Source organism: Phasianus colchicus, chromosome 8 (genome assembly GCF_987193195.1).
Source record: "Phasianus colchicus chromosome 8, bPhaCol1.hap1.1, whole genome shotgun sequence".
Taxonomy (NCBI): domain Eukaryota; kingdom Metazoa; phylum Chordata; class Aves; order Galliformes; family Phasianidae; genus Phasianus; species Phasianus colchicus.
In genome coordinates this window covers 34,194,156-34,216,662 of record NC_143443.1, presented here as the reverse complement: position 1 = coordinate 34,216,662, position 22,507 = coordinate 34,194,156, and the positions used below count along the sequence as shown (strand labels likewise).

At 42.8% G+C, this 22,507-nt stretch overlaps 1 long non-coding RNA gene across 1 annotated transcript; it reads right to left on the bottom strand.

Moving 5' to 3' along the window:
• Window positions 1–6,703: 6,703 nt before the first annotated feature.
• LOC149917133 (uncharacterized) lies at window positions 6,704–21,343 on the bottom strand. The gene is made up of 3 exons (XR_016468602.1): window positions 21,158–21,343; window positions 9,259–9,473; window positions 6,704–7,619 (listed from the first exon to the last, which is right to left on the bottom strand). It is a non-coding gene; the product is annotated as an uncharacterized LOC149917133 (long non-coding RNA).
• Window positions 21,344–22,507: the final 1,164 nt, after the last annotated feature.

Below are 22,507 nucleotides of genomic sequence, written 5' to 3'. Positions count from 1 at the left end.
TATTAATCTAGTATTTTATTAATAGAAATTTTAAATATTTAATGCCAAATTTTCACACACAATGCTACAACTTATTAATCTACTAAATTTTATTAACGTATTTTTTGTAACTTCCATTTCTCTCCTTCTCCCCCTTCCCCCAGATCAATTACATAATTTAAAAAATCTTGCCAGACCAGTCTGAAAACATACAACATTGTCTCAGAGTGGGATGTGCAAAGACTATGCTTCCCCCTTCCTTCTCATTCCCTACCTATGTGTTAAGTGCTGTGACCTTGTTTCCTCTGTTCATCCCTACTGGGGTGTCTGCAGACAGATCTGCAACCCAGCAGCCCTATGTCCTTCCCTAACGAGCTCTAATTATGCTCTATTTGTGTGCTGAGACCAGATTCAACAGACATGACTCCACTGTTAAGAAACTCTTCCTCTGTTGCATATTCCTAAGGCACCTTATGGGATGCCATTCTGTGTATAATCTGATTTTTTCTCCTTCCAAATTAGTAACACAGTCACATAGCAAATTGGAATATGCATGTAGCTTCAACACTGATATGGCGTTTCCTTCTCCTCTTCCTGACACTTTTGATGTTGTTCCCTTTCATCGTCGTCACCGTCCTGCTTCTGCAGCAGACTTCACATCTAAGGCCTTGTGCAGGGCATAATTAGAAGCTGCAGGACCAAGGCATGAAGGTTGGGCTCTTGTTTTCCAGGCAGCAACCCAGGGAAGGGCAGCTGGCTGCTCAGCACTCACTGCTCACCAGGATTGCTGCCCACTCTGTGGGGACACCCACCTTAAGGGGACACATCCAGGCTGCCCACACTGTCCGTGCATCTTACCTTGGCCACCTGGTCACCAGTGGGATGGACTTCAGGAAAACACAGCCTTCCCAAAAGCACAGAGCTCTCCAACACCTCTTCTATCTCCCTCCCAAACACAACCGAGAACTGGGAGAAGGGAAAAGTCCCTTAGTGCTTCGCCCGAGGGAACTCTTACATGTAACTGCTTTAAAACAGGGACATGCTGCTGTCCCAGATAACATTTTCATGCCCTTAGAATGATAGAAACGGAAGACTACAAATAATGAATTCCTGGCCTTGCACTGGGCTCTACATCTTACACCTGTGTGCCTTCTTCCACCCAAAAAGCCATTTTATCTTCACAGTCTTACTACAGTAAAAGCACATGTTTTCCAGTTTGCTGTTGCATAAGCATCTTAATAATCAGAGCCCTCAAATGAGAATGGACACTTATCTCAGTAAAGCACTGAGCAAATAATAGAATTTATTACAATGGAGTAGCTGGGTGATGGAATTGCATTTGTATTTTCTGGAAGGCATCACTGTTGGGAAAATAAACTTCTTTCTGTAAGAAAAGCTGCATACCCTGCATTAGCACAAAAAATACAGAATCACAGACACCACCAGTCCATCCCAGCTATCAGGCCCTTCAGGAAATGACTCTAAAATGGGCCCCACTTGGGGACTCCACTTGGAGTCCACCTATTCCCCAAGAGCCACCACCCACAGGGGGACATTAGCAGCCCTGGATGAGGTTCACATCCACTGTAACAGCACTTTGTTCCTAAATTAAGCTTGGCAGAAGCACAGTGATTGCTCCAATCGTTTGGGACCCCAAAAGGTGCCACCCCTTTACCACCTCTTGTTTGCTGTGCTGGGTTCACCTGGCATTGTTTCAACGGGAGACTTCATATTTCAGCATTCTTTAAGAGAAAAAGACATTCTCACTACTGTTAGCGATAACAGTAATGCCAAAGAACAACGGAAAAAAAAAAATGTGTGTTTATTTGAAACACTCCACTACAAAATGACAAAGTTCTGAGACAAAAGGTACCTCATCCTGCTGCCACCCCACTGGGCACCACACCGAGGGGGTCTCAGACACGAGTGCAATTCCTTTACAATATCTTACATTCTGCAAAATTAGACACAGTCTACATGTTAAGGAGAGAGCATCAGATCAGCATTAGCTTTGAATTTCCTTGCTTTTGTCAGCCTCATTATTACAGCCTGGATGTTATTAAAATGCTGCTCTTCGTCTGTTAATAATCATTTCACTTCTCTATCTCTGCCACATGAACTTTAGAACACTGTGAAATGGGTTTTGTAGTTGCATGTTTTTTCAAGTTCATTGATCAAACATTTGTACATTTTAATGTTATAAATAATTGAAGAGCCTTCATTTTTCAGTGTTAAAATTAAGTTTTCTGTTCTGCCTTTTAAAACTAGAACAAGGGAAAGCGTAATTTAAGCCATGAAAAGGCTGCAAAATACGTGAAACTCTCTGTAACCCTTTTCTGTGAGCCTCTTCTTGTTTCACTTTGATTCTCACGAAGACTGAAGTGCGTGCAGGCAGCCCTTGACAGCCTCCTCCAGCAGGTTAGTAGCTAGAGGAATTCACCTATTTTCTGAGAAGGCTTTAAACACGGGGTGGGTACAAGGAGACTATTTGAAGCCACCCAGCAGGCTCAGGGAGCCTGGGCGCAGGGAGGAGGGGTGCAAGCCAGGAAGAAGGGGATGTTCAGATGAAGGACAGCTGCTCATGTTTGAGTGCACATTTCCCTTCTAGGTGAACATATTAAATAGAAGTAAAGCCACTGAATGAAAGAATCTGGAGACAACCCACTTCATACTGGATATAAGGAGAATAAACCATAGGGTTGCCTCCAGGAAGAAGGGGGCAGCAAGACACTAACTTGATTTCCTAGAAACAGTGAATAGCTCCCATTCCTGGTGCTCCCAGAGCTTCCTGCTATGCCAGAAGTTCAATTCAAGCATCTAGGCAGTCAACTGAAGGTAGCAAGAGGGTCAGTCTGCACCAGTTCTCAAAGAGGGCTGACAACCAGACAGATGAATTTGCTGCAGTTAGCGTGAAACAGCAGCACTAATGACATCTGTCACGTAAACACAGCCACAGAAGAGCAGCCTGCTAGTGTCAGGCATGAAGCCTGAGGTCTTCCACAAGATGTCTAAGCCTGACTAATTCTAGATCAAAGCCAACTTCTCAAGTCAAAGTCAATCATCGGTATTGCTGCTGGGTCAGCTGCTAACATGAATCAGCACAGAGCAAGCCTAACATTTCCAGTTTTTGAAGGAATACCACAAGCAGATTCTTATCCAACATACACCAGACTACACCCGACATCCTTTGGGAAACTACTCTGGGAATTTCCACAGGAAGGCATTCCCATGAGAGGCGACCAGTGCTTCCTGGCTCTAGTGCGGATGGAGATGCTGTGAGAATGGACCCCAAGCATTGTCTCAAGTGCAGTGAGCTGGCAAACAGCATTCAGAGCTCCTCTGTCCTGGTGGGAATATGGAGGCTGCAAGCGGAATTGATGCAGAACAGATTTGTGAGATAAGCTTTCCTGGAATTTGGGGTGAAAACTGTGGATCTTTGCATGGGAAGAACTAAACCACAAAGACCGGATGTTTTCCCACTCCCTGACTGTTGTTTCACTCACTGCAAATTTTATGAAAATTGTGTTGAGTGAAATCGAGATTTACTGAGAACACTAAAAACCACGTTGATGGAGCAAGCTACCTGAGTGATTGCTCTGCCCAAGTTCATTTCAAAGCAAATTTTCCCAAAGCCACAGCAATGCTGAGGCTGGTGACCGCTCTTCAAGGCAGAGCCCGTTACTCAACAGCAGCTTAAGGAAATGGGCAGAGACACCACCACATGAAATCCAATTTGGCTTGAGCTGTAAGCTTGTACCAATCTGCATCCCGGAGCCTATACTAAATCTGCAATTCCAGTTTCAGTGTAATTGAACATCAGCCCAGTTCTGCCTACAAATGGTGGCCCTTACAGCAAGAAGATAACAAGAGCATTTGTATTACGATACGGGCTTTCAAAGAGCTTTTTCCAACTGTAAATTGTGAAAACCAAAACAGGAGAACAAGGAAGGTGAAATAAGAGTTGGCAAATTCTCCTATTCAGAAATCTGGAGAATTAATAAGAGAACAAGTTCCCTTAAAGCTAATTGCAGCTTTAATTTCCTCTCCGCTTCCCCCTCACAAAACAACAAGGGTTAAAGGAGAAAAGAGTGAGGGAAAAAAAAAAAAAAAAATCAAAAGCATGCTGAACCAGGTTGGAATGGCAGCTAGGGCAAGTTTCTGTTCTTGATATCACACTGTTAGCTCCAGGAGATCGGCAGGAAGGAAGACTTACCTCATCTCCTCAATAGATAGTTAAAAAAAAAAAAAAGAAACAACTTTCAGAAATTCCCCCAGGTTGAGCGTGTGTACAGTTCAGTCTTGCAAAAATCCATCGCTGCGTGTGCCATGCTATCCTCCTTCTCAACAGAGGGAATTTGGAGAGCACTCCAGGCAGTGATGTGCTGACAGCAGGCTGCTCTGTGCTGGTCGGATACCGTGGTCCTCACCCTGCACATCCCTTCCCTTGGAGCAATGGGTGGGAATTGGCACAGGGCTGCCTTGCCCAACTACTGGGAGGCTGCAAAGAGCATTTCACAATTACTTCTTGATGCTACTTAATGGAAAGAATTGCCTGGTGGCGCATGGCGTTATCACCCCCTCCAACAAGCACTCCAGCCTTCAACATTAATCTCAGTGTTCTCAGCATCTTCCAAGCCTCAGTCCACAAGAGAGTTTCCCTTCGCAGCGAGTGGCTTACTGGTGGGGATGGATTAAAACAAATACAAGCAACGCTGCATGGTAAATTCTTCTTCTTTGTACAACAGCTGTTTTGAATGTGTTATAGGATTGAGTAAAACCTCGCTTCCATATTCAAAAGGAGCCCCAGCTTTTTCAAGAGAGTTTGGCTCCTCTGCCAGCAGTTCAGCTGCTGATATTCACTTATTTAATTCTTCGCCAAACATGCAGAATCTCTGACAACCATTTGTTTAAATTACTTACACAACTTGCTGGTTTAATCTTTTTTTCCCTATTAATCTGTGACAAACCATGGAATTTAATATTTTTTACCATGACTAATGTATGAAATTTGTTAGCCTTGTATGTAATTTGCAGAGAACCCTGAATAATTGAACCTTTAAGTTTAAAGCCTTGTATTTTGTTATTCTAGCTGTGATTACTTGTAATGGTTTGAAGAACCTAAGATGCTTTAGTGAAGGCTGCAAATATAAAACAGCTAAATTGACCCTAGCCCTCCTTGTTTTCTTGTCTGCATTCAAATGTAATTGGGGGGGAAAAAAAAGTATAGAGGAAAAAAGAAAAATATTGACCAGGGAACTGATGTACCAAAAGGATTGCAAGAAACAACTTCTGGTACCTCTGCTATCAAATCACAGCCTTCTCATTCTTAAGCCTTGTTTGGTACCATACTTCTTGTACTGCATTGTCTACCAAGGCTCTCTGCACCGCAGTCTGATCTTTAAATCATCTGGAAAATGCATTTCAATAGCAACAATGATGATGGAAAATAATCAGCATTTTTCCACATGCTGAGCAAGTTCCACATCCTGACATGGATCTGCCTCAGAGTCTATCACAATAGTGAAGCCCTTCTGAGTTCAGAGCTCTGCCAGTAGACCCCCAGGAGGACAGCAAGGTTTGAGAAGTGCACTTTTACAGGACAGAACCACACTTTTTCAGGTCACCCCTAACATAGACAAGCACAGCAGTCACAATAGCAAATTGCACCATGAACCAGAAGGGAGACCCAACAAGATTTTTGTCTCCAGTCACTGCCTGGGTTCTGGTACCTGAACTAAGGGACATACCTGTCCATAGCACATCCAGGCTACAACTTCTTTGCCAGGAAGATGCAAGGAATCTGATTCAGAAACAGCTTGCTCATGGACCTGTAACGACCCAGTACAGCCCAAAGGATGAGCTCCAGAGGACCAATTCCTACCCTCCAGGTGGCAGGACAAGATGGAAGACATGGATCATCAGAGCAACACCACATGCGCTTGTGAGATCTCTCTCCCAACTGGGAGAAAGTAAAGAACACGACAAGCTGCTACACACAAACACAGAAAAAAAGTCTTAGAAGGAAGCAGAATACAAACTGATCTAATGGCACATTAGCCCTAAACCAGAGAAAAGCATGTAGTACAAAATGCCTTCGCACAAGGGTTTTATATATATATATTCCTCAGGTCATGTTTTTTCTTTTAAATATTAATCAGAAAAATTGGAAAGCTTTATTATAAAGATGACAAATGCTACTGTGCCTCAAGGAAAGGTTGTGCACAGGATGTGCAAACTCTTACTTATTTGATTCAACATGGTGACTGTGGGCTGCACTTTTAATGAGGGAAATAAAACATGTTCTTAATTGGCTATAAAAGGATGTGCACCACAGCCTTACTGAAACATTAGGCTGAATAGTTAGAACCTACTTGGTAACAATGCCTCATTTTTATTAATATTATTTTTATTGGTTGTGAAATCTATGAGTTTATCTATATTAAAGGAACAAAAGACTTTTTTTTGCCAAGGCAGAAAGAAAGGATATTCCACATAGGATAAATTGAAAACATCAGTGTACCCTATAGAGTAATAGCACTTTATCATGATTTGTACTTGGGAACATAACTATTGCCAAAAAACATAGGTGACCTCTCTCTACCCTATATTAATAATTACAGTATGGAGATGGAAGTACAATATGCAGGACTTTCTTTTTTGCTACAAAAAAAAATAGTAAGGGGTTGTGTAAGATATGTGAAAAGGAGGCAAATCCAACTAGTAAGTGTTGACAGGCATCACATCTCATGCAATGAAAAACACATTATTGGAATTTACCCAAAACTTGGGTTTTATTCCAACCGCTCATATTAATTCTTTTAAATTGAGGAAGAACACACTCAGAACAGCCTCAATGGTCAGACTACAGCAAACCCAGACCGCTTCTCTGAAGCCTGCTGTGAAACACAAGCTATTGAAATGGATTGGCTGGACTGGATGGTGGATGACAACACCTGCACACAAAGCACAAAGGAGTTTGGGATCAGTTCAATGGGTTTTCTCATCTTTCTTCGCAGGTCCCTCCAAACACCTTCCTCTTAAAGAAAAAAAAAAGGAAAAAAGAGGCTATGGGCTCTCATTGGCTCACCTGGAAACAGAGATTGCTGTGGCTGCTGCCAGCCTCCCTGCATGGGTCTGAGCACATCAGCCTGGACATAGAATTTAATAAATAAAAGAGCACTCTCTAGAACACAGAGCAGAATTCCAGAAAGCATCACCTAGGGCTGCTCTGGTTTACAAATTCGTGTTGAAATCTGTTAGTGATTGTGTTCATAACAGCTTTTATAAAACCCTGTAATTTACAATTTTAAACTTGACATGTGAGTGAGCTTCCTGGATTACACAGCACCACTGCTTCCATCCCCAGAAGACAAAGCAGAAAGAATGCTCCCAACCTTCACAGCTTGCTTCCCACGGTTTCATATCTTTAGGCTTACTGAATCCCAAACCAAAAAGAACATCACCCACAGTGGATACACACAGAGAGGAGCACTGAGAGCAGAGCAACGACAGCTTTGGATCAAGCATACGTGATGAAGAGTGCTGACTACAGCTGTGCAAGGGAAGGCTGTCTGGAGCAAGAAGGATGAGGTTTTTCTTCCAAAAGCCAAGGGGAAATTCACCTTCTTCATGGCTGAGACCTGTCAAGGAACCAGGCAAGAGCAGTCTAAGATCCCCAAATTATGAGGGTCTTCCTTGTATCAACCCCAACAACAAGCATCCTGCAGCATTTTCCCATCACAGAGGAGATTGCACTACAGAAATTCCTTATTCTGAATTTTGCTTGGGTGATTTTTGTCTCACTGAACCTTTCTTTCCTAGGAAAATGTTAAACTAAAGCAGAGAAGAGGAGACAGTGCCTGGAGCAGACAGTTTCTCTGCAGGTCCTTGCTGAGATAATGCTCAGGAGCCTTCAGGAGGAGGAACCAGCAAGCTGAAGCTGGAAAACACGCTGAGAAAGATAAAAGCCCTTTGTACTGGGGCTCACCATCACTTGCTGAAGTATCTGATCAGATTTACCCTATCCAAAGTTGCACTATTTGCTCTTTGCAGCCTTGTAAAATGGGAGGACCACTAAAACTTGGAAAATAACTAGGAGTATTGTGAAACACAGAAAGAGTAGTTGAAGACTACTCCCAACTTCTCCAAGAACTTGAGAATTCTTTTCTATGTCTGTTCCAGAAATACCACAAGATTCAATATTTGCAATTAGGGGCGAGTATTTTCACATGTCCAGTCCTAGCAGCAGTTATTCTGATGCTAACTCATTGCTAAAATCAACACTCAAGTTCACTTCATCCTATTTCCAGCAATTAAAGCTACTTCAAATAGGGAATTTTAATTTGAGAAGTATAATAAATGTCATTCCTGTAACACGTACATTACTGTAATCTAATGTGAGTAAGAAGTCACTTGAGATGGAGAGACGCACCAGCCCCTTTAGGGCTAGTGCCATAGCAGAGGCAACAAAAGGGAAACCGTCGTTAATCCATTGGAAATATCATGTTAATAAATGAAAATGAGATAATGACTTTTGTGGCTAGCTGAATCTTGTCTAAAGCCTCTTATGAGCTTCATGTGTCTCAATTAGAGACTATGTTACAAGGTAAAAAAATCAGCTGGAGGCTGAACACAATAAAAAACAAAGTTAAATAAGGAAATGTACTCTGTGTTATTATTATTGCAACCTTATTGCTTGACCTAGAAGTTTCTCATTGTTGGAATCTACCCTGAGCTCCCATTATAGCTTCTAATTGGTATTTCAGGAGCTGCTCCCACAATGCAAGACAAGCTTGACCGCAATTTGCTTCTATTCCCCCCCCCCCACCCCCATATTAAAGATCAGTCAAAGCCCATTTACCCCAGCTGATTCCACATCACACGTATACACACAAACACCAGCAGCAAAGTTTGGCCTTCCTCCTGCATCACCCCTCAGAGCAGAGCACACAGCAGCAATGCAGGGGAACTCTGAGTCTCTCAATGTCCCACTCTTGGATGGGGAGAAAAGATCAGCCTCCACCAAGCTGTCTCCCAAAGATTACATGGCCTAATTACGCACTACATACTGCAAATAAACAATTACATCCAAATTTCAGTTTTCTGGAGTTTTGGTGAAAGTCAGCATTTGCCTCTGAACCAAAGGCTTTTTCTGCTTTGGAAGGTAAATTGCCCCCTAAAAGATGTTACATATGTATCCTTCATTAGGTTATACACTCCTACAGCATTATCTTTGTGGTCCTTTTACACTATAGACTATATTTTGGAGAAAACTCACACCTGAGTTAAGCAGGAAATTCCATATTTCTGCTCACAGCTTATAAGGTAGGATGATCCAAAGGCGCTGGGGGAGTAGCACTTGGGTCACACTGGCATTCGGAGGGATTTGTTTCCTTGAATCATTTTGGCCCCTTTCAAAACCCTCATCCTGTAACCACACAGCAGCTGACCGCAAGCTTCAGGAGGTGTTACGTCGTGGGAGCCATCACGATTACCTAAATCACAAAATGAGCATGGCTAAGGTCAAAAGTTTCTCAAAAAGTCTAATATATACATCCCCAGAGGAGCCAGCTCTGTTCACCTTAATCCTGAATCAACACCGCCTGTGTAAGTACTGGCTGGCTGAAGCCCACGCGAGGTCCTGCAGGGGCTTACAGCGAGATGCGAGAGCCTTGACGGATTTGGGCTGCAATGCATATTGCGGGGAAAACGATCTAGCTGTGCTTTTTAAATAGCTGCAAAACATCGTTAAGGCTTTAGTTCCTTCAGTAGAAAACCACACTTCACACCACTGCATTTTTTTTTTTTTTTTCCCTATGCAAGTTCCTGGTAAGCAGCTCTTGTTGCCAGCACAAAGAGGGCAGCCACCCACCCAAAATAAGACACCACCCTTTGCTGAGTGGCACTGCTAACAGACCCTTACTTCTGAATGCACCCAACATTACTTTGGGCAGTCTTTCCTTCCCCAGCAGAGGTAAACCATGGGAAGCAGGCTCCATGTAGTGAATAGCTATTCTGGCCATCACTGCTCATCAATTCTTGTACAGAAGTATCACAAGATTTTTGTCCAGCTAAGCAAATCCTTCACACTTCTGGTCTGGGAATATTTAATGTGAACACTTCTACTCCATGGCACAAAACACAGAGCAACATCCCTGTGCCATGCAGAAGTGTAACTCTGTTTCTCCAACTGAGAAAGCATAATGAAGCACTCACGTAGATGACAGAACTCAACCGTACCTTAAAGCTGGATTCCACCAGCAGTTTATTGACCTAGCAGGTCGGTATGCAGTCTAGCCACAGGGATAATCTATCCCAAGTATAAATTTGATCATTTATGGTTTGTGTGACAGCTCTGAACTGAATTTTGCAGCTCGTGCTCAGGAAGGCTCAGAGGTGGGAGCTGCTGGGATGGAGAATGGATAAACAGCACAGCTCTACTGCATGGCAGAGCTTGCAGTGGTCTGCTCATTGACCTGTATGTCCCTGGAGAGCCTGTTCATGGAGTGAACATGTACTGGTTTGTCTTTTATTATCAGGTCCTTCCTTATTTTGGAGCTAGAAGACCACCATGAATGCTTCAAGCATCAAGGATAAAACATCCAGGTGTTTTATCCTACCACAGAGGTAGGAAATACTTGCCTATAATTACTCTTGCTCTTGCATGACACATTTTTAGTCTTCCTTTTTGAACCTGCATCTACAAGTATTAGCACGAAGGTATAAATACTGCTTGTATAGATATTCCTCATCAAGATCAAGACTTGATCTCACTCCTGTAGATCATAAAACCTAACAGCCACCTCTGGGCTGAGAACCTACAGCTGATGGAGGTATGAAGTGTGCAAAAATAAGCCACTAAACTGAGATTTCTGACTCCCAGCTTACCCACTGTTCTTCAGTAAAGGCACTGAGCTGCACAGCAGGCTTCATAGAAAGAAGATTTCATAAGGGCAATTATTTTGGCAAGACAAAAAGCTAAATGAGATGCTTTTTTCTGGTGGCATTTTGGTGTTTACCCTCATTTCCCACACACAGCTGGGACAAAAGTCTACAAGTTGATGTTGTTTCAGCTGAAAGATGGGAATCAATTCCAGTTCAATGTGGGGAAATGTTCACATTCAGCACTACTCTACCCAAACACGTGCCCTCCTCAGATTTTAGATTTAGCTTCTCCTCAAAACATTTTTTAAAAATGCATTAATTGACTACTTGCTTGTACTCTGAAAGCATGATCAGGTCAAATATCAATACAGGGAGACATGATTTGAAATACACACGCTGCACATCTCCACCAGCAGCATCCCTTTGTATTGCTCAGCTGTGTGCAGTAAGTGCCCGCTAACAATTTGCATTGAACTCGCACGGCTTTCTTGCAGAAGTCAATTCAGATCAATAGAAAACGACTTTTACAAAGAAAACAAGGGTTGTGCGAAAAAACGGTTCACGCGGTGGGAACATTTCACAGTTGGGGCTGGCGAAGAAACATACTTTTATCCGTAGCAAAAAAAAAAAACAATCACCAAAAGGCACAACAGATTGCAATTGTGTATTGATTTCCATCACGTTCTGCAGCGTGGCACATGCTTCACGGTGACCTGTCTAATCAAGATGGGTATCAGTGCCAAAGGAAAAGACGCATATATACAGGTACAGCGACCGCAAGAACCTGACGTCAGGCTAGGATGGTGTGATGAAGACCTATTGATCCGAGCAGGACTTGGGAGGGAGAGTCCTGCCTCTGTTTTGGTAGTTATATCATGATGTGGTGTAAAAAGGTTCTAAAGTGACTCAGTGCTTGAATTGTGAGGGTGAATTACACTCCGAAAGAGTTCTCACTTTTCCTGAATAGCAGCCATTAGTGAGTCATTGCTGAAGGGGGAAAAATACAGAAGTGGGTTTAAAGAGAAATACAACAGTTCTGGGAAGATCCTGGAGGTTTTCCAGTTGACATCTACTCCATTGCATACATCACCGTAAGCATCTTGAAGTACCTGAAACAACAGCCTTGTACAACTAAATACAAATAACACTATCAACACTAGCAGAAAAGCAACAAAACAACAGGGAACCAGCACAATGAGATTTGAAAGGAAAAGCACCTGAGAAGTGAGATACCATCCTGGCCCTACCACTCAAATAGAATCAGCAGTGTTAGAGCAGTTTCTCGTAAGACTTTTTATATTCCCTGTTTGTGTTCAGATAGGAAATCCCAAGAGCTTCCCTTTTCTGTTTTGGAGTCATCACTCCAAATCAAACCCACGAGGAACAGAAGGATGCACAAATCCTGTAAACCAACCAAGGGATGTGAAAATCTTTAAGCCCTGAGAAATGTTTGTTTCTTTCACATTAGGTGAAAGAACAAAAATTCTAATTCAATATTTCAGCTGAGTCTTATTTTAACCACAATAACTTGTCAAATGTTTGCTATAAGGAAAAAAACCACCCTGAACACATAGTAAGTGCATCTGAATAATACTAAGAAAAATGCAAGAGTGACTTTATGCCGTGCTTATATGATCTGATGGAAAAAGTGATTTTTTAGAGCAGGGAACATTGTGCTGTTCTGGCTCACATCACATCAACAGTGTCACTGAGCATGAGGCAACAGTGGTATTTCTATTTTTATGCATAAAGTTCAGTACACTTTGGGTAAGAGAATGTGCATGTGGCTCTTGCTACAAGAATTGTACAGTCTCCATTTTTCCCATTTTACTTCTCCATAAATGAGTATTCTCCCCTTGTGAGACTATACTAGTAACTTGTAGGTCATATTAATATTATTGAATATGCTTGCTGTGTATAAGATTTCTGCTAGATAGTCACTTATAGGTCATAACATGCACATGGTCACTTTGCTCAATGGCATTTCAGGTCTGATGCTTTTTGTGTCCTCATCCATTCACATGAGTCCAACAAACCCATACCCTTGCATGTGTTTAGTTTGAAGCCATTCAGCTTCATGCTACAGTTATCTTTAGCAGAACTCTTTAATGGGAATCTTAAGAAAAAAATCCCCTTAAGTACTGAAGCTCTTCCTCCTCCCCCACCCCTCTAATCTGACTTTGCTTTCCTACTGGCAAATGTCTCATCCAAAGCCCCCCCATCCCACTCCAAAGCTAAGAAGTAACTCAGCCTCTGGGAATAGCACACGTACAGCAGCCAGCTCAGGATGCAGCATGTAAGCCAGGGTGTCTCTTGTCAGATCCAGCTGCAGCCTTCCCCCCTGCCCCTTGGCTGTGCCCTCAGGCAGGCAAGGTACCAAACACCAGCTGACCTCCAGCACCACCTGCACACTCAGCCCTTCCTCTTATGTCTTAACATGGGAAGATTAATTACTTGGTGTTTAACTACATAATCAGCCAAGATATAGGTTTTACTATAGAAAGCCAGTGCCAATCCCCCATCCCTTCCCCATTAACATCTCCCCACATTTCAACACAGTTAAATAGCAATGCAAGCTGTCTCCTTTCTGGTAATTTAAGTTTCTTTCCCCCTGCTTGAATCAAATTCATCTCTACTCTTATTTCACCCACTTTATGCTTAGTTTATGAACACACATTCTGGGATTCACAGTAAATTTTAGGAGTTTATCAATAGTTGATCCACTCTCAAATTTCTCCTCGCTATCTTGAAATTTTAAATCTTACAAGCAGCATTTTATCTCCCCAGGTGAGCACTTTCCCAGGTTTCCCAGGCTTTCTGCACATAGCAGCCCCATAAGTATTTCTGTCATTCTTCTTGCTGTCCTCTGCCCCCTCCAATCCCCAGAATGTCCATTTAGTGCTGCAGTGTCCTACCTCAGGCAGAGTAGCCCATGGAGGTGCAGGTAAGTACTTAACAGTATGCTAGATTAGACCCTCACTGCTTCACAGTTCATACTTGGGGTTATGCTACTCTTTCATCTTGGCCCCAAAACATTTTCTGCAAAAAGGTTCTGCAAATACCTCTTTGGGATATGTCCTTACAACTCAGAGCTTCAAAGTTTAGTTCATCATCTCCTTTCTACACTTTCCCCATCTTTTAGGGAAGTTCTTTCCAGCTTTAACCCACGCCTCCATCCATCTCATTAGATACAATTTTAACCATGTTTTTCCAGGATATGTGCATGAAGCTGTTTAATCCTCAGTATCAGCTGCAGATTGGTTACATAGCTCCTATCCCCCTCACACCAGCATTGCTTTAAGCTACCCTTAGTTACCCAAGCAATTCTTTCTGTTCTATCAGTGTTTGGAGTCCAAACAGCCCAGAACAAAGCCCAGTGATGTCACCCATGCCTGCTTTCTACATTATCTCTCTAAGAAATTCCACCAATCTTTCAGACAGGATTTACCCTTTATGAAACCATGCTGACTAGTTTATTTCTCCAGATGTTTTGTGATCTCATCCCTTATTAATGTTTCTAGAGCTTTGCCTAGCACCAAGGTCAGATGCACCAGTCTATCATATCCCGGCTGCTTTTCCCTAGTCTTTTTCCACTCCCCTTCTGCAAACTGGGGTTGTATTTGTTTCTCTTCAATCCCTCATGTCTACCTCATCTCCAAGGAGCCAAAATAAAGTCTTCATTTATTGAACGACTAATCTCTTCAGTCATCTTGTTAAAGATTCCCTAGTACATAACTCCTACTACCTTGGAGTTTCCAGGGATTTTAGCTTACACAAGATTTATTTTAGTACAAAATTATCATAACCCAGAAACTCTGTCTCCATCCAGTCCTGTAGACACCGAGCAGACGGGTCTGTTTAGACAGACTTCCAAAGTCACCTTGAGGGTGACCAGTTCTTGTTATAGCTACTGAGACAAGGGCTGCCAAGGCTCCTAATCTGTTTCAGTATTGTAACCCAGGTGCTCAGTATTACAGTTGTACATAACTGCATGGTCTGCAGTTTGTAATAATACATGCTACTTCAAGTATTTAAATATTTCTTTTCAGTTTAGATCATTTAATAGAACTAATGGAGGAATTCAAGCTACTTGAGTCCTGATGGAGGATCAGAACTGCATCTGGGAGGCCTCAGCTTTTGAGGAAATCTCACATTTTTACTGTGCATATGGAAACTATTGCACATAAGAAGGTAAGAGATTACTCCATAGTGCCTTCCTACTCACAGGCAGATCAACACTTCCTCCCAGCTTGGTGTCACCTGCAAACTTACTGGGGGTGCACTCAATGCCCATATTCAGGTCATCAGTAAAGATATGGAACAGAACAGACCCCAGTACAGACCCCTGAGAAACACCACAACAACCAGTCACCAGCTGGGTATGGCACCACATTTCAGGTCCAGCAACACAGCCAGTTCTTTATTCAGCAAAGAGTGCATCTGTCCAAGCTACAGGCTGCCAGCTCCTCCAGGAGAAAACTGTGAGTGACAGTGTCAAAGGCTTTGTTGAAGTATAGATAGACTACAATAGCTTTTGCCTCATCTACCAGGTTGGTCATCCAGTCATAAAAGGAGATCAGGTTGGCCAGTCAGGACCAGCCTCTCATGAACCCATGATGGCTAGGCCTGATCCCCTAGCTGTCCTACCCATACCACATTATCTCCCTCGCAATCATCTGCTCCATAACCTTACCTGGCACCAAGAGCAGTGTGACAGGCCTGTACTTTCCCAAATCATCCTTATCTCCTTCTTGTAGACGGGAATGGAAGTGGCAAGTCTCCAGTCCTTAGGGATCCCTCCAGTTGATGAGGAATGTTGATAGATGATGTAAAATGGCTTGGCTATCACCTGCATCAGCTCCCTCAGCAGATCCCATCCAGCCCCATGGACTCACGGGAATCCAGGCGGAGTAGTAGAGCTGTTTCCATTTGAATCATGGGGGTTTGTTCTGCTCCCCATCCAAGATTTCCATGTTAGGGAGTAGAGCACCTCAAAGGTAACTGGTCTGACTTTTAAAGACTGACATGAAAAAGGCACTGAGAACGTCAGCCTTTTCTTTATCCCCAGAGGTCATGTTCCCAAACACATCCAGTACAGGACAGAGATTCTCCTTTGCCCTCCTCTTACTGTTGATACATTCATAGAAAAAGCTTTCCATTCTCTTTTGCACCAGTGGCCAAGTTGAGTTCAAGCTGGGCTTTTGCCTTTCTAATTTTCCCCATGTACATCCTAACAACTTCTTTGTACTGACCCCAAGTTTTTTTTTCCATCTTCTGCAGGAAGCTGACTCTTCCTCCTGAAGCCTCAGGGAAAGCTCTCTGTTCATCCATGCTGGTCTTCTTCCCTCCCACCTCACCTTGCAGCACAACAGGACAGCCTGCTCCTACACCTTTAAGGCTTCCTTCTTGGGAAGAAACCAGCCTTCCTGGGCCCTTTTACCCTCCAGGACTGAATACCAATGTACTCTCCCCACTAGCATCCTGAACAGTCCAAAGTGCACCCTCTGAGACTTCACCAAGCATAGAAAACAACCATTTCATGGCCACTCTGTCCAATACAGCTCCCAATCTCTGCATCTCCCACTAGTCCTTCTGTTTGTAAGCAGTTGGTCAATTTAAGAAAATTAATTTAATAAAACACTGTGCCACTCCTGGGGACCCCAAGGCCACTCACAGCAGTTCACTTTGTCCCATTGTGACTCCTACAGTGACCATCACCAACCTGCAGAAGCCATCATGCAGCTCTTTGCACCTATTCTCCCTTGCCGACCCTGGAACCCAAAGGCATCCCCAGGAGAGTTCGTTAACAAAAGTCTCTAAGAGTCATGTTCTTACTGGAGGTCTGAGTTGTTTGTTACAAGGCTGTCTCCAATGACACTGACTCAGGATAGAGGCTGCAGGATATTAATATTAACAATGTAAATAACAGGCAATTCTTCAGAGGGCAAAGGAACTTGTCTCTAATTTTCAAAGGATATGCTTAACTTAACTACAGCTAATTAGCTGTGATCTTCACATAAGCAACAAAAGAATCACATTTGATTTTACATTTTTCTAAATAGCAGAAAAGAATTTCCCATTTATCCGAAACAGACATTCAGGATCATTACCAAGTTCTCAAACGTGTACAAATTACTACAACCAGGATTATTTCCACACACATAATATTCAGAGATTTTGTTGCTTGCAACATAACCCGAGCAGATTTTCAACCATCACAAGACGTTCCCTTGCCAGCAGCCTCTGTCCTCAGCCTTGCTTTGCAGACACAGCCTTTCTGCAGCCTGCCACCTGCATTTATTGCGTACATCTCACAGGATGCTTCCTACAACCAAGCTTAAAGCATCTCACTCTGCGATGACAATGAGCATTTATTAGCTTAAGTGGTGCTATGGGGGAAATATGTCTAGAAAAGCTGTAGCTTGAAAGCATATCGGTGAAGGATGCTGAGCTGATGTTCGGACCTCAAGTCCGTTCAGGAGGACAGTGGGCATTATGCATATACATAACAAAGTCCAAATCCAGCAGAGAGCTTTTCACACTTTAAACCCCATCCCTCAGCCATCCCACACCACATGAGCATTTTTATAGTTAGCAGGGTGGCTAAGCCTTCTTACACTCATTAGAAGTTCACTTTTTTTCCACTTTATTAATTACTTTATTTCACCTGAAGTGTGGAGAAAGACTGATCTCATGACTTTTTAGTGCCTCACTAAGACATTACAGGTTTATAGCCTCAGTAAGACAGAAGGTTCCTGCAGCTCTGGTTACAGGGTTCAGACACTATCAAATCCACTTCATGTTTTATATGCTTTGGAGATATTCCTTCTTTCCTCAACGACTATTGCTGTAATTACACAAATGATCTGCTCTACTGTCACTTTCAGTCAAAGGTGCCATCCAAAATTAAAAATTCATGTAAAAACCAGAGATGTTACTTTTTAAAGCAGACACTTCAGACCTGATCTGATTTCTCAATGCTCAGTTTAACTTCTCATGTGCCTGGCTCACAGCAAGCAGCCAAGCCACCAGTGTGCAGTGCTGCCCACACTCCAGCTCACACTGCTTTAGCAATATCAATATGTCTTTGCTTTTGAAGGCCTCTAATCTATTGTTACCCAAACGAGGCATGCCAGCCACCTGAAGTGAGCTGTAATCCTGCACACCCTTGCTCTGTATCAATGCTCATGGCAAATGCCTGCTCTCCTTCTCCAAAACTGCTGTTTGCAGTGGAGTTCCTGCACCACAAGGATGTGGACTGATTAATCCTCCATCTTATGGCTTTTGCAATGCACAAGGGCAGAGCTGGTGCACCAGAGCACCACAGTGCTACAAACAGCAGCGTGCACCTAGGAGCTGCCTGCTGAATCTGTGCCTGCTTTGATCACAACTCAAAGAATAAGCTCAGTACAGAAAGTGCGAAGAAATATACCTGATATCCTAGTCCATTTCTGGGATTGCTGAATTACTCTTAACTCAGGCATAGTTATCAGGGCCAGAACAGATTTTGAGTGGCCATGCAACTCCTTATAGCTCAAGTAACTCCTATCAGCTCAGACATTTATTTCCAGGGCCATAGATGTAGTTGCATAGTAGCACTTGTTTGGCTGTGGTCATTTGTTTAAAGCACAAGATGAGAGGGGATGAACAAACCATTCCCAGCAGCAGAGAAAGTTTTGTGTTTACCCTGTCTTACCACTGCCTCATCAAATCCATCAGAAAGCAAGTAGTGTGCTTTTTCCTCAACAATTTGAGCTGAATTTTGAAACTGAATGTGCCCATTGACCCATTACTGGAGTGGGTGTTTTCATACCCAACCAGTTAATTGCCCATAAAGATTCATAATGTGACATGACATGAAGAACCACCAGATGTGACTCGTTAAAGTCTCATGCACCAAGCTAGGAAATCAGAAAATCAGGATTGTTTTTCCAGATTGAGACAGCATTTCAAGTTTAAATAAATGCTCTGTAGCAACTCTTTTCATGCCTTTTCATCAGCAAGATTGTCAGGAAGGGGAACAAAGGCACTGAGAGAAGAATAAGGAACTCTTGTGCAGAACTTCAAAGAAGTGAAGTATTCCTTTAGCTCTCCTTGCATGCAGTGGGCAGATATTAAGCTGTACCTGAGCTGCTCACAGGTGCTGTGTGTTGTTCCTGGAGGAATTAAGCCTGAGGAAAAACTTGTGAGCTGTAAGAACAAGCTTGCAGCAGCACATGTTCTGTAGTATTTAGCCATGCACTCTGTGGTCTCTCTAATGCAGGCACATGGTTGGTTGGGAGACCACAACCAGTTCACAGTGGAACAAGGTATCAAAGTTCTAGCCTGCAAAAGAAGTTTTGCTGGCTTTGTACTATAAGAGACCCTAAGAGGGAACTCATTATGCGAGGTCATACTCATCTAGTTAAAAAAAGACTAGTTCTTGATTTCTTCCTCCCATAGACTTCAGTAGTAAGTGGTACAGGGCTTCATTTGATCTCAGTATATACTCAGTTAAGTGCCTACAGAAACAATACTTGAACAAGCACAGAAAGCAGAAAATCTGTCATAATTATAAAAAGAGGAAAATCACCATGGTCACCCTCTATTAAGATGTTTAAATTCAGCAGAAAACTGAGTTGCTCAAGAAACTGAAGACTCATGCTAGGCTTCCATGCTGTAATGTACACCAAAGGGCCAATGGACTGGGAAAGTACTATTTTATGCATCATTTCTTGCATGTAGCATTGCTTCTGACATTGAACTCTGAAGTCTGTGCTCAAGACAAAAATTGAATTAGAGCCTGAACCAGTTAAACTGTTCGTAGTGGGTACAGCTGTAAGTATTTGTGACTGTGCTGCAGGCTAAAACTGGACTTCATTTTTCTGTACATTCCCTTGAATGAAAGCTAAATGGGAAAAAGAAAAAACTGTAAGCGATATATGCATACAACTGTTTTGCTTTTAAAGTATTTTGCCCTGAGATGCATTCTGAGCATCACTCCAGTTAGAAGCAGTCAGTTTTCTGAGCAGTTCAGCTGAGTGAAGGTAAACAGCAGTGGTGTACACCACATATTGGACATTTTCCAAGCAGCAGACATTGACAGTCCCACAAGTAGGAGAATAGCAGTTGCAATTCCTGCTCAAGATCTCCATCCACCATCATTAGCATCACAGAACTCATGAATGCCCATCCAAATGCTCCCACTGAGGAGGACACAGCCATGTCACCCACTCCTACAAAGTGCTTTTGGCTGTATGCATAAACTTATTCTTTATGATATTCCATAATGCAAAAATCCGCACATTCAATGCAAGGACATGAAAAGCCTGCCTTAGCCAACCAGCAGATTGCAGCTAAAATCTCTAGCACACACATGCACCGACACAAGTGACTCACAACAACATCACTTCAGGGCAAAGGAGCCAAAAAACATCTCAAGTGCCACAGTCACAGCTCCTGCTTCTGGAAGGGATCAGAAAGGCTGCATGCCCCAGTGCATAGCCCATGAAGTAAGAGTATCCTTCCATTGTGAATATCCTCTAGTAATTCATAGAAGCCCATAAAACTGCAGACAAACCATAAAACAACCTTCTCATGGGCTGAATGAAGGAATTAGCAAGAATGGAGAACGAGCAGTGCTGAGATTTCCTGAATTCTAATGCTTACGTGTGTTCAGACCATTGGTAAGGTCTGGGCTGTATTTTTTATATTGCTACAGAGAAAAGTGAAAACTTCACATGCATGCAAATAATGAAGAACTATTGAGAGAGAGCGAGGCTCCATTTAAAGAAAAATGGGTTTTCTCTAATTTGCAAACTGCTTTCCCCAGAAGAGCAAAAACTCTTTCCCAAGGTCAGTAACAGAGTACATAGCATAACTAGAAGTCTGGCTATCGAGGCTTGTGCTTTAGCCACTGCACACTCTGCTCTCTGAGATCTTTCTTAATTGAATCTTTGTCTTATAGCTTCAGGTTCCATGTTTGCCTTGATTGACTTCACCTGAGCATTGCTTATTTTCATAGTTAGCCACAAAGAAAAGCAGCAATCACTTACATCCTTCTCATCAACACAACTTCAGCAAGATTCACTGAAAACAAGCAGACCAGAGCTCTGAAACATTAAGAAGCATTATTACCCACTTCAAAAACATGTTCCAACTGATGAAGTAATTCTAAATAAAAAGTCTGTAACTAACACAACCCATGTGCCATTGACCCCCAAGATCCCTCACACCCTGCAGTGCTTCACAAAGGGATCTGCTGAACAGAACACAAAGTTCACCGAGGACACGTGAAAAGGTCACTAGCACTCACCTGGAAAGCAAGTATCAAACAGGTAGCAAAAAGTTCATTCTGAAGAAGCATTTTCTTCCACACAGCAAAGCACTTCTCAGAACACCCATCCTCTGGTTTTGGGGCAGATCCTTCCCACCTCTCTTTACATCTCCCACAGGGGTCCACAAGAAAGCTTCCTACACCCAGAACCAGCATTTCCTCCAACCAAACCCAATCTCACAAACAGCCACCCTTCCCTCTTATCCCCCCTTTTATCTTAGGTTGAGGAGCAGCATGGCATCCGCCAGCAGCACAGCTGGCAAAGACCCAACCTCCTCCCCCTGCTACTCTCCAATTAGCTCCATCTCTTAATGAGCCACAGGTTGTCACCTACAAATTAGCAGTGAAGGCAGTGTGTTGTTCTTCTCACAGCTGTGCACTTTACTTCCTGTAGTGTGGGTTGAGGAGAGACTCTCCATTTCAATTTTGGGAAGGCTAAATGTCTTTTGTGACTCTTTGCATCCTTTCAGTGTCTTCTGTTGAGTAAATTAATTTTACCAGCTCTCCTACTCCAATCCAGATATGCTGAGAGCAGTTTCTCGCACATCCCTGTTAACAGAGTTCAGCCCTATCTTTTCTAAGTCAGATCTAAAGCCTAGCTAGAAGATATCTACCCAGAACTCAGGCTAAAACCCTGAATCCAAGGGAAAACTCCAGGAAACAAGAATGTTTATAGCTGAGCTGTGGATAGGAGTTGCTAAAATTGATGAAAATCCTGAAGATTAGATCATATTCTAACTGAAGAACAGTAGGAGAAAATAGAAGACAATACAGATCACCTCCACAGGAGTTTCCTTGGCAGGTATAGGAAGTTCACACCTCTGATTTAAATCTCTAACCGAGGTGCCTGAAGTTGAATAACCACCCTTTTCATTGCTAATCCTTGATAATTTATGTGAGACAAGTTCACTAAATTCTCAAAGCTGAGGAGCCTGACAAATGTCTGCTTTCCATATCTCAGTCCCAATGAGCATTGTGCTACCTGGCACTTAACAACCTCTGCCTTCAGCTGGCTCTTCCACAGTCTTGTAGATGTAATTTCCTCCCTTCCTTGTAATGCCAGCAATGAACAATAGATACTAACAGAATCCAGCACTGGATATAGGGCTACATCAGAATACAATCTACTTGAAATCTTTCCAGCAGATAACTTGCATCCTGCTGCAGCCAAGTGGTTCCCAGAATCCAGCTAGTAGCAAACCACTCTTCTTCTCCACATCCATGAGGCAGCACAAGATGTTTATTAAGATTGTATCCGCTCCCATAATAATCTTGAGCAGCAGTAGTAGAGATTCACATTCAGGCAGTCACTAATATCCGTGTTTCATT